Here is a 16303-nt window from a genome sequence, read left to right as displayed (position 1 = left end):
GGCTTTCATAATATCTATAATTCTCATCCACATCTTTAAACCAAAGAATTATCTCCTTCTGCTAGAATCTAAAACTTTGGCTTTTACCCTGTCCATATGGTTCACTCAGAAATACTAATTGGAAAAATTAAGGTAATATGAGTCTACTGATACATAATTACTTCCAATGACCACATATATTGGAATAACTATATGTGTATTTAGATGCTGTTTTATAGGTTTGCAGAAAATATAACAATAGATTTCTACCTAACAACTCTAATGAGCATTCTACAGTGTTACCTCTTCCAGGGACTGTATTAAGTTATCTTTTTTTAACATGTCTTTTTATTATTGAAAAATTATATATAACATATGTAATAAAATTATATATGCAATATAGTAAAATACAGTAAAAATTATATATGCATATATATTTTTTTCCTGTGATAATCTGCTGATGCTTTGTAAGTTTAATCAGACCTAAGTGTTTCTAAACCACTGCAATGGTAGTTTGCATTAAAGGAGAAAGATTGAGCTCAACTCCAAATATAGAATGGGCAAGTGAAAATTTATAGCCGAGGAGCAGGATAAGGATCAGTGCATGGCAAGTTAATAAGTGGAAACATCATAATTGTAGAGGATTCCAGTGAAGATGACCTAACAGAATTCTTGCTGAAGACAGGCCAGGGTGATCAGACATCATCTAGGGGATGGTAAAGGATGAGGTCCCTTATCAGATATTGAGAGTGACCAGACATCAAGGGTGGGGGTTTCTCACTAAACGAACTTAGCAGTAGTCTTTGCTAAAACTGGATTTTATAAGGAAGTACACAGATGGACCTAGAAGAAAGTTTAGGATCTTGACTAAAGTTTGGTCAAGCAAAGACTCTTCTCCAGGGAAGACGGCATTCCAGACATACAGGGTACAGCCAGTGTGTGCAGCCAGTGGACAGGCTGGGAGATGTGACTGGCCTTAGTCTAGCATTAGCAGTGAGGCCACTGAGGCTTGTGCAAAGTTTGGAAGACTTGAGTATTAGACGATGTTGTCATTTTCAAAACTTCGGCTTTTACTCTAGAAGTGATGGGAAACTCATGGAGGGATTTGGACAGAGGAGACGTAATTTGACCAACAGGATCACATACATTTTCATTGACCGAGTGAATTTATCAAACCATTTAATTCTAAGCCCATAATAGATGAAGGACTTAGCTAAGAATGAAAGCCTAATTAGTTGCAAACCAGTACTAGAACCCAAATCTGGTTCTTACTTTTACCCTTATATAAAATTGTAGGGTTTTCGAAAGGACAATTCTTGCATCTTTTATCCCTCTAATACATCCTATATTTCCCAAGTCCCAAGAGCAAAACAAATTAATTTCTATTTTGCTGTTATATAAATGTCATCTGCTTTCAAATCATGAGCTTTTGCAGACACAGAAATTTTATCTTTTGAAAAATCCCAATGTCTTCTTCAAATAAATAATCTTCCTGAATATTGCTATATGCCCTTTAAAAATAGATTTACTTTTATATAAGAAAGATTTCAGAAATATGTACAGTGTGATAAAAAGAAAATGTAATAGAATTCAAAATAAGGAAAATACTTTTCCTAACAATGTCAGAAAACCCCAGTGTAATGGCAGGATAGAAAACTAGCCTTTAGAGACCAATAATTATTGACCCCTATTTCTGAGAAGCAGCATTTAATTGAACTCCTCTTACTAACTCCATTTCCTGGAATGAACAGAGGCCCTTGTCATCAGCTCTAAATTAACATTACATCAAAATAAATGTTATTACTTAGACGTCTCTTTGCAAGCATTTTGTTAGCCTTTATTGGTACTGTAGTTCATATTTAAATCTTTTATCTGTCATTTTCATTTCTTGGACAGGCTACTCTAATATATTTTCTCTTATTCTACAAGCAGTATAAAGCAAGTTTAGTGTGCAGTAAAACTATATTTGCCAAGAAAGATATTGGATGAGGATGTTGAGTTCTATTCACATGCACTATGTATGCCAGGACATATGGTCGAGAAGATAAAAGGAAATTCTATTGTACCTTAATCATTAAATACCACATGTTTCTCACTGAGCAGCAGGGCAAAATACACTGAAAACCCTTGGGTCATTGTAAATGGACAGATTCCTAAAACTATAATTCTACCTTTTTGAACAATAGAAAAATGGATTTCACCATCACTTAAAATGAATTTGTAAACCTGGGACTTTTCAGTCCAGTCTAGTTTCTTTCTTGATTACCAATGCAGTTGTAGTTCTGTTTCACCGTGTTGAATCCATAAGTTAAATCCAATCATGTCACTTTGGTCTTTATTATTAAAATGATATCTGATGCATCGGTGATTGAAATTTCAGAGTTAACAAGATAAAAATGGTTCAAATGTTGGCTATAGCATCTGTTAGTACTTCACTTACTCTAATACATTTTCACCTAAGAAAAGAAAGAACAATTATGATAGCTGCCATATAAATGTATTTTAAGGGTTAAATGAGATAATCCATAAAAGTCCTTGGCAGATTGCTTAGCATATAGCAAGTGATCAATAAATGTTAGCTAGTAGTAGTAGTAATAGCAGTAGCAGATTAAGTACTTTTAGTAGTTTTTTACGTGGTTTAAGTGGCGGCATTTTGTAATTGAGATAAGTTGGTGATTTTAATTATAGTTTAACTTATAAATGAGTGGTATTGAGATTTTAGAATAAAAAATCAGAAATATACGTGATATCAATAACAAGCCCTCTTGCCCGCTGTCTTTCCCCCTCTTCCTCTTCCTTATCTTTTTTCCTTCCTTTCCTCTTCTGGAGTTTCATAGCTATTCATGACACTTTAGTTTCCATATGGATTTTAGAATTTGTTAATATGTGTAAGAAAAATGTCAGCTACGTGAAAAAGACTGCATTGAATAATTAGATCAGTTTTATGAGAAATAAAGTTTATAAATTTTGAGCCTTTCAGCTCCATTATTGTGGCTTATTCCTCAGTTTAATTCGTTTAAAATATCTTTAAAATTTTATTTTGAATAGCAGATTTACTTATCTTTTATTAGTTTTATTAGTAATTTTTGATAATTGTAATGCTATTGTAAAGTATTTGTTTTTGATATTTTTGTTGCCCATACACATATATATTGATATGTATTTTCTATATATACCTATTAATTTTCTATATATTGGTACATGTGATTTTTCTATGCTATTCTTATCTCCATGAGCACTTAGAATGTCATTTATTTATGCTAGTATATTGACTATAATATCTTTTGGGTTTTCTATAAAGATGAACTATTTTCTAAAATAATAATAGGCTTGTTTGTCCTTTAAGTCTCTATAGCTCTTATTGTTTTCTTATGTTACGGCATTGGTGGGCCCTCAAGTTTATTGAATAGGTGTGTTGAATGAGTACATTTTTGTCATTTTCACAATTTCAGATAAAAGACTTTCAACCTTTCATTATGTTTGATGTAGATTTTTAAAAGACATGCTTTATGACAGCAACAACAGTGTTCCCTTTTGTTTCTAACTTATGTATTCAATTAATAATATCTGTTAATTTCATAAATGCTTTTCTGCATTTATTGAGATAATCATATGATATATCTCTTTAATTACGTTATGTGGATATTGCTTGAATATCAGATTTTAAACTTAATTTGCAAATTTTCTTTTGGATTTTTTGATCGTATTTATTTGCACATATACTTTGTTTTATTAGTTACTGCTCTTTAATATGCCCTATCTTATTTATCATTTTAATATAATTATAGATTTGATTTGAAACTTTCTAAAGAGTTTTTGTGTCTATTTTCATTAATGGTATTAAAATTTTTTTTGTTTTGTTTTTAGATTTTCCCAAAAATATTACGGTAGTCTCCCAAAATGAGATGCTTGGTGTACCTTCTTTTTCTTATTTCTGAAAGCATTTATGGAATATTATGTTTTTCTACTTGATTGTTTGGTAGACTGTATTAATAAAGCCATTTGGACTGGAATTTTTCTTCATAAAATGCTTTTAATTAATGACTGAACTGCTCTATTAGTTCCACATGTTTTAAAATTGCATGCTATTATTTATGTCATATTTAGTAAGTGGAATTTGTCCATTTTATTTAAATATTCCAAATGTATTGGCATATGAGTTTTTTTTTGTTTTTTACAAATAATACCCTTTTCGTTTATTTCTTTTTTAAAATTATGTTGTACAAGAGACCTCTTGAACTTATTCCTTCTATTTTCTTATTAACTTCTAACACATCTTAGATGCTGTCTTCCATTGTACTCTTGACATTGGAGTTTTAAAGAGTTCTCTCCATTTTCTTGATCAGCTTGTGAGAGTTATTTCTGTCCCTTGGTATTCATATCATAAAATGGGGAAAATAGTATTCATAGGAATTGTATAATGATTAAAGATTATTTAACATACAAAGAACTTAGTTCTTGGAACTTAATAAGTTCTCAATATAGGTTACTTCATGACTAGTACTTTTCTATAATTATTAATTCTTCATCTTTTTTTCTTTTTTCTTTTTTTTTTAGACGGAGTCTCGCTCTGTCACCCAGGCTGGAGTGCAGTGGTGCGATCTCGGCTCACTGCAAGCTCCACCTCCCGGGTTCACGCAATTCTCCTGTCTCAGCCTCTCCGAGTAGCTGGGACTACAGGCGCCCGCCACCACGCTGGGCTAATTTTTTGTGTTTTTAGTAGAGACAGGGTTTCACCGTGGTCTCGATCTCCTGACCTCGTGATCTGCCCGCCTCGGCCTCCCAAAGTGCTGGGATTACAAGCGTGAGCCACTGCGCCCGGCCTAATTCTTCATCTCTTTCACAGTCTTACTAGGACCTTCTATAGCACAAGACAAAGAAGAATACATGTTTAAAAGAAATGCAACACATGGGTGCTGCCTGCAAATCAGAAAGATGAAGCCAGTTCACAAAGGAGCACCAGTGCCTTAGAAGGCTGTTTGCTAGAAAGCTCTTCAATAACTGGACTTTTCTATGTTGAACCTGTAGACAATGAGATAAGACAGCAGAATTTTGATGTGCCAAGGCGGTACAACCACCTCACTGTAGGCTGTTATGATAATGTGTACTTACCTCTTCTTAATTCGTTCCCACAATAGAGTGATAGCAGAAAAGAGAGGAAGATACCTGGAAGATATACCTTAGAAATACTTGGGAAGTATATGGAAATGGGTACTTTTTCTCCTCTTTGAACAATCAATTCATTCAAAACTCCAGTGTTATCCTGAGCTACTAGGAGAAGTGTTAAAAATAAACCTGACTTGATCTTAAAAAACAAGCAAATAAAAACAGACAATGGAACACTTTTTCTTAATAATAATTGAGACTTACTCTATGGAAAATGTAGATTTTAATACATTAAATTTGTTAGCAGGTATAGTTGATTAGATAGATCAATAGATGGATAAAATGAATATTTTTTACACACCATAAATGCATGCAAACATATACACATGCATATTTGGGATACTACAGCAATAGTATGCATCTTAGTCTAGTTTGGGCTGCTATAACAAAATATGTGGGACAGGGTAATTTATGAAGAACAGAAATTTATTTCTCATAGTTCTGGAGGCTGAGCAGTTTAGGATCAAGGCTCCAGCATTTGTTGTCTGGTGAGGGCTGTTGTCTGCTTCTAAGATGGTGCTTTGTTGCTGTGTCCTAACATGGCCAAAGGCAGAAAAGCAAAAAGGGCCTAGCTAGTTCCCTCCAGCCCTTATATAAGGCCTCTCATGCCATTAATGAGGGTTCTGCTCTTATGACATAATCACCTCTTAAAAGCCCTGTCTCTTAATACTGTTACCTTGAGGATTAAGTTTTAACATGAATTTTGGGAGCACATTCAACCATAGCAGTGTGAGAGGGAAGGTTAAATGTCTTAGTTAATGTTGATTTCTGTAACAAACAAAATCTTTAAAATAATAATAAGAGTTCATTTAGTATCATTTAAATTCAAAAAGGGTGTTTCTATCTTCTAATCGGTAATCCAAGTTTCATATCTTCTATGTAAAGGCTCCCTTGTGTCTTAGAAAATATTTTTTCCTTCTGGCCACTGGCTATCATCTTCTCGTATATTAGAAACACACCCTGGTTGCAATGGTATCTGCCCAAAATCCAATCCAGTCATTGCTCCAGCTCAAAGTTTTAAGTCATTAGGTGATATATAGTCCTTTCCTCTTCCAACTGTTTGTATCCTAAAATTTATAAATTCTCTCTATTCTCTTGTGTTTACAAATTGTCTAGTCAATGCTAGTGAATTTCTTGTAAAATATGTCTAAAGGTGAAAGTAAAAGCCAACATATATTATCACTTCAATTACTTCTCTTGCAGCTATAGGCAATGTGAACTGCCTTACAAGTCATGGCAGTAATACTTTTAGTGAATACTGTATCACTACATATGATGGTTTTGCATCTCTTTGGCCTCCAATATGTTTCCTTGTTTTCATCTACCCTATTATGAAGCCAATATCACATATTTCAGGAGTTATTTTTATGCCTTCATCTCATCTAGTTCTGCATTAGTTAAAGTAACATCAGAGCAATCAAATCTAACCCCTGTAATCTCTGTGGCTGCAGTCAGTAGAAGTGCATTCATCACTTACATAAGGAGCAAAAGGATGGTTCTTCTGGTCAATAGGTTGGTCTCTTCTTATCAGTGCTTCGGGGTCTCTTGTTACCAGTGCTTCGGGGTCTCTTGTTACTTTCCTATGAAATCTCTACCATATAGATATAGTGGTTTTCAATGGAAGGGCAAGTGAGAGAGAACCATACATGGGTAATACCAATGGGCCTTGCTAGATGTGGTACACATCATTTCCATGCATTTTATTATCTAGAACCCAGTAAAGTGGTCACTCAATAACACAGCCATATTTAACGAAAAATAAAGGTTGTGAAGAATAGATTTGATATTTGCACAAGATAAAGATAAGAAGTGTTTGGTAAACCATTAGCTGCTCTCTTCACTTTTTTTTTTTTTTTTCTTAGTTTGAGAAAGAATCTCCCCCTGTTGCCAGGGCTGGAGCACGATCTCAGCTCACTGCAACTTCAGCCTCCTGGGTTCATTAGATTCTCTTGCCGCAGCCTCCCAAATAGCTGGGATTATACGCACATTCCACCATGCACAGCTAATTTTTCTATTTTTAGTAGAGACAGGGTTTCACCATTTTAGTCAGACTGGCCTCGAACTCCTGACCTCAAATGATCCACCTGCCTCAGTCTCCCAAAGTGCTGAGATTACAGGTATGAGCCAACTGTGTCCAGCCCACAATAGGCTATTAAGTTCTAGATATTTATTTGAGATGTGTAAGTTTTAACTTAGTGGCAATATCAGCTAGACTGTAGCTTCTGTAAAGGCAGAAATTGCGTCTCACTTTTATATAACTATAATCCTAGCATTTAGCATGTGCTGTAAAATGTGCTATTTTTTTTAAAAAAAGTAGTCATTATTTAAGAATATTCATAAAAGTGGCTATTATTTGGCATAGTTGCTTGTAAGGCAAAGGGAAGGGGATCAAAATGCATATGAAAATAGATGGTTCATGGAACTAGGGATATCATTAAGATTTGATGATGAGTAGATCACTGACATGGAATTAAAACTTATTTAGATGAGGACTGATGTTCATGAGATGAAAAGAATGAACAGGAATCAATTTGAAGAGACCCAAAAATCCATTTCTTTACTTGCATAGAGTTTTGTGTGCATACTAATAGCTATTTCTATATATGATTCATTTATTTGCTTTTTAAAATTATTTTGTAAGCTTTCTTCCAATACATTATTAACATCACTTGAAGTTAGTGACGGTCATTTAAAAAATATCACCTCCTCATAATGGCTATTTCAGATATGTGTGTGTGTGTGTATTACTATTTATATTTTCAATTTTCACACCTGTAAAATATACATGTAGGAGATAATTTGCAGCAATTTTTTTTGCTTGTACTACTCAACATGATACACACACACACACACACACATTGCATATGCAATGAACACTTTCAGTTGATGGAAAATTCAAAAAAATTAAAAACCATAAATAAAGAAATATTAAACTCACATTTTATTAGCATAAGGACTTGAAGAATGAGAAACTGTTAATTTTATAGTCATTGATAATTTTTTTATTTCAGAAACAAAACATTCCCTTTTAAAATATACATAATGCAAAAATTGCACCATACAACATCAACTTGACATTTTTCTATACCCCAAAGTTCATTAAGTAAGTTTTATTGGAAAGCACAATCACTGCACATGGTATGCTATAAGGTATCTCAATGAACAAGGATATTGCACTTCACTGATTGAGATAGAGTCCCCTCATTAATGGGAAAGGAAGCAATAATTTCATAGCTTTGGGAATTGTTGTAACATGGATAGCCTGATATTACAATTTTGTCATACATATTTTAGTGCATCTTGGCATCAAACACATTGTTTCATGTAGTAAATTCTTTGGAATACTTGATTTCAACAGAGGTGAAATGAAAAATGTACCTGAAGTCCAGAGTGTCTGCCATGTAATTAGTTCCCTTGCTGCTGGGATGGTAGAATGTGAAATTATGGCTCATGTATCTGCTGAATCAGTCTTTCTGGTCCAATCTCAGTATTATTACTACTAATCCTTTTCTCTTTCCTTGGCTGTTCACAGTCCCATGAGGCTTTTCAATCAAGAGTCTCAATAAAAGACTGAGCAGCTCCATATGGCTGTGCAGCGGTGAATGTAGAATGGGTTATTGGGAAGAATATTCAGACAGAAGAGAACTAATAGATTCTGTGCCTTCAAAGGCTGTAATTTCAAGTGATAATTAGAGGACATCACAAAAGAGACTCATGTCCAGCGGTACAATATACTCTACAATTGAAATTTCTTCTAAAATAAAAAATGAATCCTATCCAGGTTTTGGGGAGAAAGAAAACAAAACACCATAAATCATCTTGACTTTATTTGCATCTTAATGTCAAAATCTTGCCAACAACTGAAAACAAATTCTTAATATGGATGTTTCAAAAGTCAAAAACAACAAAAAATGTTTTAATGGTTTTGTGGAAAAGTTTATGAACATCTAACTCAGTGAAAGTTTATAGCTGTGAAATCAGACAGATGTGGTTTTGAATTCTGTCACCTAGATTGTATGTGAACTTGAACAAAAAACTTACTATTTATATTTTCACTTTTCTCAACTGTAAAATGCAGATGTAGGAAATAATTTGCCACAATTTTAACTATTAAGGTAATGTTCATAAGACTTTTGCATGTACTACTCAACATAGTGTAGCTGCTCAATGTACTGCAGGTATTTATTTTTATATATTTTAAATTCAAGTGAGACTGAAGATAATTTAGTAAATTCTACATGCTATGAAACAATTTTTTGCCATGTGTGGATGGGCCTCTCTATTGCCTGCTCCTTTGCTCCTAAGAACATCTCATTTGGATTTTTTTTTTTTTTTTTGCACTGATCCGTGAACTGGGTTTCTACATCTTGGTTTACAAATTTGAACTTAAGACCTGTTTGAATTAGAACCTATTCCTTGAATCCTAGAGCAAGAGAAGTTGGAGTTCAACAACGAGAACACATGGACACAGGGAGGGGAACATCACACACTGTGGCCTTTTGTGGGGTTTGGGGCTAGGGGAGGGATAGCATTAGGAGAAATACCTAATGTAGATGATGGTTTGATGGGTGCAGCAAACCACCATGGCACATGTATACCTATGTAACAAACCTGCACGTTCTGTACATGTATCTCAGAACTTAAATTGTGATAATAATAATAATAATAATAATGTTGGAGTTCAAAACCCTTAATTCTGTTCATTACAGTTTGCTAGAATAGGATTTTTAAGCAAACAAAGCCAATATTTTTGAGCTACATGTAGTCTACATGTAGTCTTATGATTCTCTTTTGTTCTTCTGACCTAGGTCTTTCTTTTAAATAGTGTCTGTTTTATTCACCTTATTTAGAGTAACTGTTTTATTTAGTCTCCCTGATTTAATAGTGGGACCACCTAATTATTTTTGTTTTTTCGTATTTAAGTCATAGATGATGAGTTAAGGGTTAAGAAAAAAAAGCTTGTGTATTTTCTAGATTCTCATGCTTTTGATGAACCAGTATTTTTTCTATATTAAAAAATTATATTACTATGGTTTTATTTTCTGTAGCCTTAAGTTGAATGATTAAATAATAAATATATATTTACTAGAAAAAATATGTTGGCTTTAAATAAACATAAACCAAATATATAGGGTCATTAATATTCAAATTAGAATATTCATAGAAAAAATGTAGGTGGTGAAATTTTTTGCAATTTGAAAAAATGGTGAAAATTAAAAATACCTTCTTTAAAAAGACTGGCATGTAACCTATCACTGGGATTCTTATGAAATTTTAATTTTGTACAGGTTGAGGAAGATATGCTGCAAAACAAATTGGGTGACAGACATGCTTGTACTGTTTTGTCCTCACCAAAGTATTCCCTCTTGCCTTGCAGTATACATAAAGTATTCTAATTTTATCTCATTTTCTGGCTCTTCTATAGAAATGCAGTAGTTTCTTCTGCTTTTAAGATCATGCTTTTAAGATAGATCTAATTATCTTCCTTTTCTCTATTTTTTTTTCAAGTCTTTTCCCCTCTGGTATTCTATACCTGTCTGGAGACTATTGATAAACATAAAAAAATTTCTTCAAAAAGCAAAGCTAAGTTTATTATACCTACTGAAGGAAGCAAGAACTATCCTGAGAGTCTTTGTCATGTCTCAAATTGGGGAAATTAGGGAAGAATATGTGTTAAGTTTTAGGACCAGAGAGTGTCTTAAAAATTGAGCAATTGCTTGGAAAAACTGAAAATTTATGACAAAGTCGTTTTGGGTTGGTCAATTCAGTGAGACAAAGGTCTTGAACTGAGCTGTCATGATCAAGCTGTTAGCATTAGAAAGAAGTGATTTTAATAATTTAAATTCACCACCATCTAGGAGCAAGCATTTTCTAAAGTAAGTAGTTAAGTTTTTTGTTGTTGTTGTACCAGTATTATTTAACACATAAAAAAGAAAATTGCTATGAAGAAGAAAGCAAATTAGTGTAACATGTCAAATGCTTAGAGATATAATTATGGATCACTACAAAGTGGGCAGTGAGAGGATGCAGGACAAATATATTACGAATATTTTGGCTGTTAGATTATTTCACTGTTTGAGTGACTGAGAAAAAGGAAATTAGAATAATTCTTTAGTCAAGTGGTTTTAGAGACTGAGAATTGGAAGAAACATTTACTCAGAGCTGATTTGTTTTGAAAGTGACAAAACCTATATCTACCTAGCTCACTGTGATGGTTAATTTTATGTGTCAACTTGACTGGGCTACAGGGTGCCCACATATTTCATTAAGTTTATTCTTGGTGTGTCTGTGAAGGTGTATCTGGATAAGATTGACATTTAAATTAATAAACTGAATAAAGCAACTTTTCCTCCCCAATGTGGATGTGCCTCATTCAATCCATTGAGGACCTGAATAAAACAAAAAATCTGAGGAAGGGAATATTGACTCTCTCTGCCTGACTCTTTGAGCTAAGACATCCATTCATCTTTTTCTGCCTTTAGACTCAGACTCAGACTAGAACTTATACTGGTTATCAGCCTTTGGATTCATACTAGAACTATATTATTGACTCTCCTTGGTGTCCAGTTTGCAGACTGCAAATACTGAGATATCAATATAGTGCAGATAGATATTAGCATTAGATATAGATACAGATATAGATACACATGTACACATATCTCATTGGTCTATTTTTCTGCAAACTCCTGGCTAATGCAGATTTTGATAATGGGAGTAAAGTCATAGCCATTTTAGTCAACTCTGGCTGCCATAATAAAAATGCCATAGACTGGGTGGCTTGAACGACAGAAATTTATTTTTCACAGTTCTGGAGGCTACAAAATCCAAAATTAAAATGCCAGCAGAATTTGTTTCTTGTGAGGGTTCTCTTCGTGGTTTACAGGCCTTCCCACTCATCCTCACATGTTGGGAAGAGAGAGAGAGGCACAGAGAGAAAGAAAGTACAAGCTCCCTGGTGTCTCTTCTTTGAAGAGTCCTAATCTCTTCATGAGTGGTCCACCCTCATGACCTTATATGAACCTGATTATTTTCCAAAGTCCCTGTCTCCAAATACCATCACATTGGGGGTTAGGCTTCAACATATGAATTTTGAGGATGTAGTGCATTCCATAGCACTCACATAAGAAATTTTGTAGAACATAATGTTAAAGAATATTTTCCTAGAAGCCCAAAAGAAGTACAATAAATTAAGCACATATGCTTCTTCTGAACTCAAAAGCTATGAAAAACAGAAGATATTCTCTTGTCTCACTGGGATTCTTATCCTCTCACCTCAATTTATCTTATTCTACCTCTTCCATCATCCTCTTACTCAACATTACCTTCTTTTGTTTTCCCATGACAGCTTGAATATAACTTTCAAAAAACACTACCCATAAATATACAGTTTTCTTGTACTTACCAGAAAAATGAAACTGATTTCTCAAATTAATCTTCTATTTTGGAGTTATAAGTGTTAGAAGCTATGCAGCCTGAAAAATTGAATGGATTTGCATATTGTGGTACCTTGCTGAAATCACCAATGGTTGGAAATATGAGGTCAGATATTCCACCTGGACAAAAGAACTCAAGAGCTAAGCAACTAATAACAGATGTGCCTAATATAGATAATGTGCACATTAGTTTCCCTCTGATTGCAGATGTGAGAATAAATTTTACCTGGCAGAACATTATGGATTTGGAAGATCTTGCAGAGATCAGGTTCACACACAGCATGCACAAACTGTGAGAACTGAAGCAAACTCTTCAGTTCCTATCTAATACATTATGGGATACCTTAGATTTAATCTTGTTCAATCAATTTATCTTATGGTTAAAGTAACTATCCCAGAGAAATAAAGTGTCTTGCTTCAAGTTTAAGAACAAAATAGTGAATAAAATGAGATTAGAACCAAGATCACATGACATGTGGGATAACTCTCATTACAGTATACCATATGTGATGCTAAAGATCTTTTAGCCAGTTCATATGTGTATATCCATATGAATGCTTATGATGTGCATACACATGCACATGTGTGTACATGTGTGTGTTTTTACATACACATTTCATTGGCCGTTTTATAATTCTGATAGATTAGAGATTTAGATATTTAAAAACTATGCATACTAAACAAAATGTAAAAGCTTAGTTTTATCATTTTGTAATTGGGAGAGCACTCCAGGTATGATGAAAGCTTTGAAACCTCATATCATTTGAGAAATTAAATCCTATGTTTTAAAAACTTTCATGGCAAAAGGAAAATAAACTGAATATAAATAAGCAATTAAAAATATAACAAGACAAAATTTTAAAGAAATATAATAAATATAACAAAAGTATTTCTAAATAGCTCCTGAAAAAGGGGTTAATAATAATTTTATATGTAAACTCTAATAAAAATACTAAGTTCCATTTTAAAAAACTGGCTAAATGATGTGAATATGCAATCCTTACAAGAGAGTCAAATGGCCAGTATCTATAAAAAAGTGTTCTCATTTGCTGATAATCTTGGAAATGCAAAATAAAAAAAATATGTTTTTTTGTTTGTTTGTTTTTGTTTGTTTTTTTTTTTGAGATGGAGTCTCGTTCTTTCACCCAGGCTGGAGTGCAGTGGCGCGATCTCAGCTCACTGCAAGCTCTGCCTCCCGGGTTCACGCCATTCTCCTGCCTCAGCCTCCCGAGTAGCTGGGATTACAGGTGCCCACCACTACGCCCCACTGATTTTTTTTTATTTTTAGTAGATACAGGGTTTCACCGTGTTAGCCAGGATGGTCTCGATCTCCTGACCTTGTGATCCACCCGCCTCAGCATCCCAAAGTGCTGGGATTACAGGCAAAAATATGTTTTTATCGATCAAACCAGCAAACAAATATAATACCCAGTATTGAAAGCATCACAATTTCATTTTTTTTCCCAATTTAAATGCTACCTTATTTTAATGAGAGGTTTTTTCTTTTGCTCTGAATCTGCCTATTTTTGGACTTCATATGAATTAAACTATGTCTTTATATGGCTCTTTTTGGTAAACATTATGTCGATTAGATTTATACATATTAGTGCATGTAATGCTATTTGGCATTCTGTTGAAATGTTAAAATCTATTTAAATTTCCAGTGCGTTGTTTATGAATAGTTTTTTGGGTTACTTCTAATTTTTTTGTTCTGAAAATAGTTGCAATGAACATAATTGCACTTTTTATTGGTAAAGAAGTGGATGGATTTCTATTGGGAATATTCATATGAATGAAATTACTATATCACTCATTTGTGTAATTGAGTTTTAATGATTTCTGAAGTGGTTATACCAATTTTCACTCCTAAGAACAGTGTATAAAATTTCTTGATGTGTCACATGCGCTCCAAAATGTGTTTTTTTTTTAATATTAGCAACCTTACTGTGTATGTAAGGGTACTTAAATTTGGTTCTAATTCACATTTTACTGATTACTAAAGAGAATAATCATGATTTCATGACTTTATTAATCATTTAGTTAGTCTCAGAAAATACTTGTCCAAATATCTTAGTGATTTTTCTGTTGGATTGTTTCTTTTCTAAATTATTCAGCATATGTATATCCATATCCGTATCTTTCATCTACCCAGTTATCAACTGATATATATATATCTATCTTTATATATATTTTATATATCTAAATAGATAGATATATTTATGTATTTATTTATTTTACTTAGTTAAAATACTTTTATTATATTTTATTTGTGTCTGATTATAGCTTTAAATATACTTGTATTTCCTTGTATTTTACTTCCTAAATTTGTTGTTTGATTGAAATAAATTTGTATTGGTAATGCGATGTCACGCAAATATATTCTTTCATCAACTTCCCCTTAGTTGGAAGCAAGGAAAGCCTGCAGCCTCTGTAAGTCCAGACAAGACAAGAAAAAGCATGATGGCAGGAGAAGCTGAAGTAAAATGAGGCAATATCTTAACCCACTGTCATAAACATTACATAATTTGCAATTACACAAAATGATATGACCATGTGAAATACTGTTAGTGCCCCTTCCGAGTCTTGGAAGGGGCCTACGTAAATGAGGAGCCCTGATGATTAAGCTTCATTAGCTCTATGGTTCATCTGCCTCTTCTCGGCAGTAAATATATTTACTTTGTTATATCTCTCCTACCAGAATAAAAACTCTAGATAATAAGGAATATTTATATTTTATCCAACTGTTGTATTCCTATAGCCTAGAAAAATATTAGACACAGAAGAGGCCCTTATAAAGGTTGGCTAGAAGAATGAGTGAACATAACACACAGTAAAAATAGGTATCAGGAACACAGAGAACCCAATGAATGAGGCGATTAATGCCATTAAGAATTTTGTATCCAAGACAGATCATAGAGAAACTTATTATACTTTATGTTTTTGATATTAATAATATCATTTCACTTAGTCCTATTTTCCTCTTCTGCAAAAATGAGGTAATTGCACTGTATTAGTTTCTTCTCGTGCTGCTATGAAGAAATATCTGAGACTGGGTAATTTATAAAAGAAAGAGGTTTAATTGACTCACAGTTCAGTGTGGCTGGGGAGGGCTCAGGAAACTTACAATCATGGCAGAATACGTCCTTCTTCACATGGCAACAGGAAGGAGAAGTGCCAAGTAATGGGGTAACCATATCATGCACTAACAGCTAAGCTCTCTTTTAGCACTATGTTTCATTTTCTAAATCTTATTCTACCACCTAGGGGCTATGATTCTCCATATCTTCTGGTGATAAAATATTTTAAGGACCACTGAAATATTTTATATGACACTGCAATAAAATTAAAAGACGTGCATTTGAATAAGTATATATCAAAAAATTGCAGTGAGTGCTAATATATGTTAATTCCTCAATAAATGGTAGTTAAGTTGGACATGTTACTGGACAAATGAGCCAAGTATAGTCAAGTAGTGTTTGATGCTCATCCCATAATGAAGTTTAAAGTCATTGATAGAGCTTACAATCCTTTCATCTGAAACAATATTGCAAGAAGGTTTTCCTGAAGGGCAGGGAAGAAAGAAGAGGAAGAAGATAAGTTTACTTCAGGTTTGAAAATTCATTTCCTGAAGCAGCCAGAAATAAAAGAGCACAAGTTAATTTAATACACTCTCTGATCTATTTTCAGTCAGGTAGAGTCAGTTTATAAGAGAGTAAGGCAGGAAG

This window comes from Symphalangus syndactylus, chromosome 16 (genome assembly GCF_028878055.3).
Source record: "Symphalangus syndactylus isolate Jambi chromosome 16, NHGRI_mSymSyn1-v2.1_pri, whole genome shotgun sequence".
Classification (NCBI taxonomy): domain Eukaryota; kingdom Metazoa; phylum Chordata; class Mammalia; order Primates; family Hylobatidae; genus Symphalangus; species Symphalangus syndactylus.
This window is presented reverse-complemented; position numbering follows the sequence as displayed.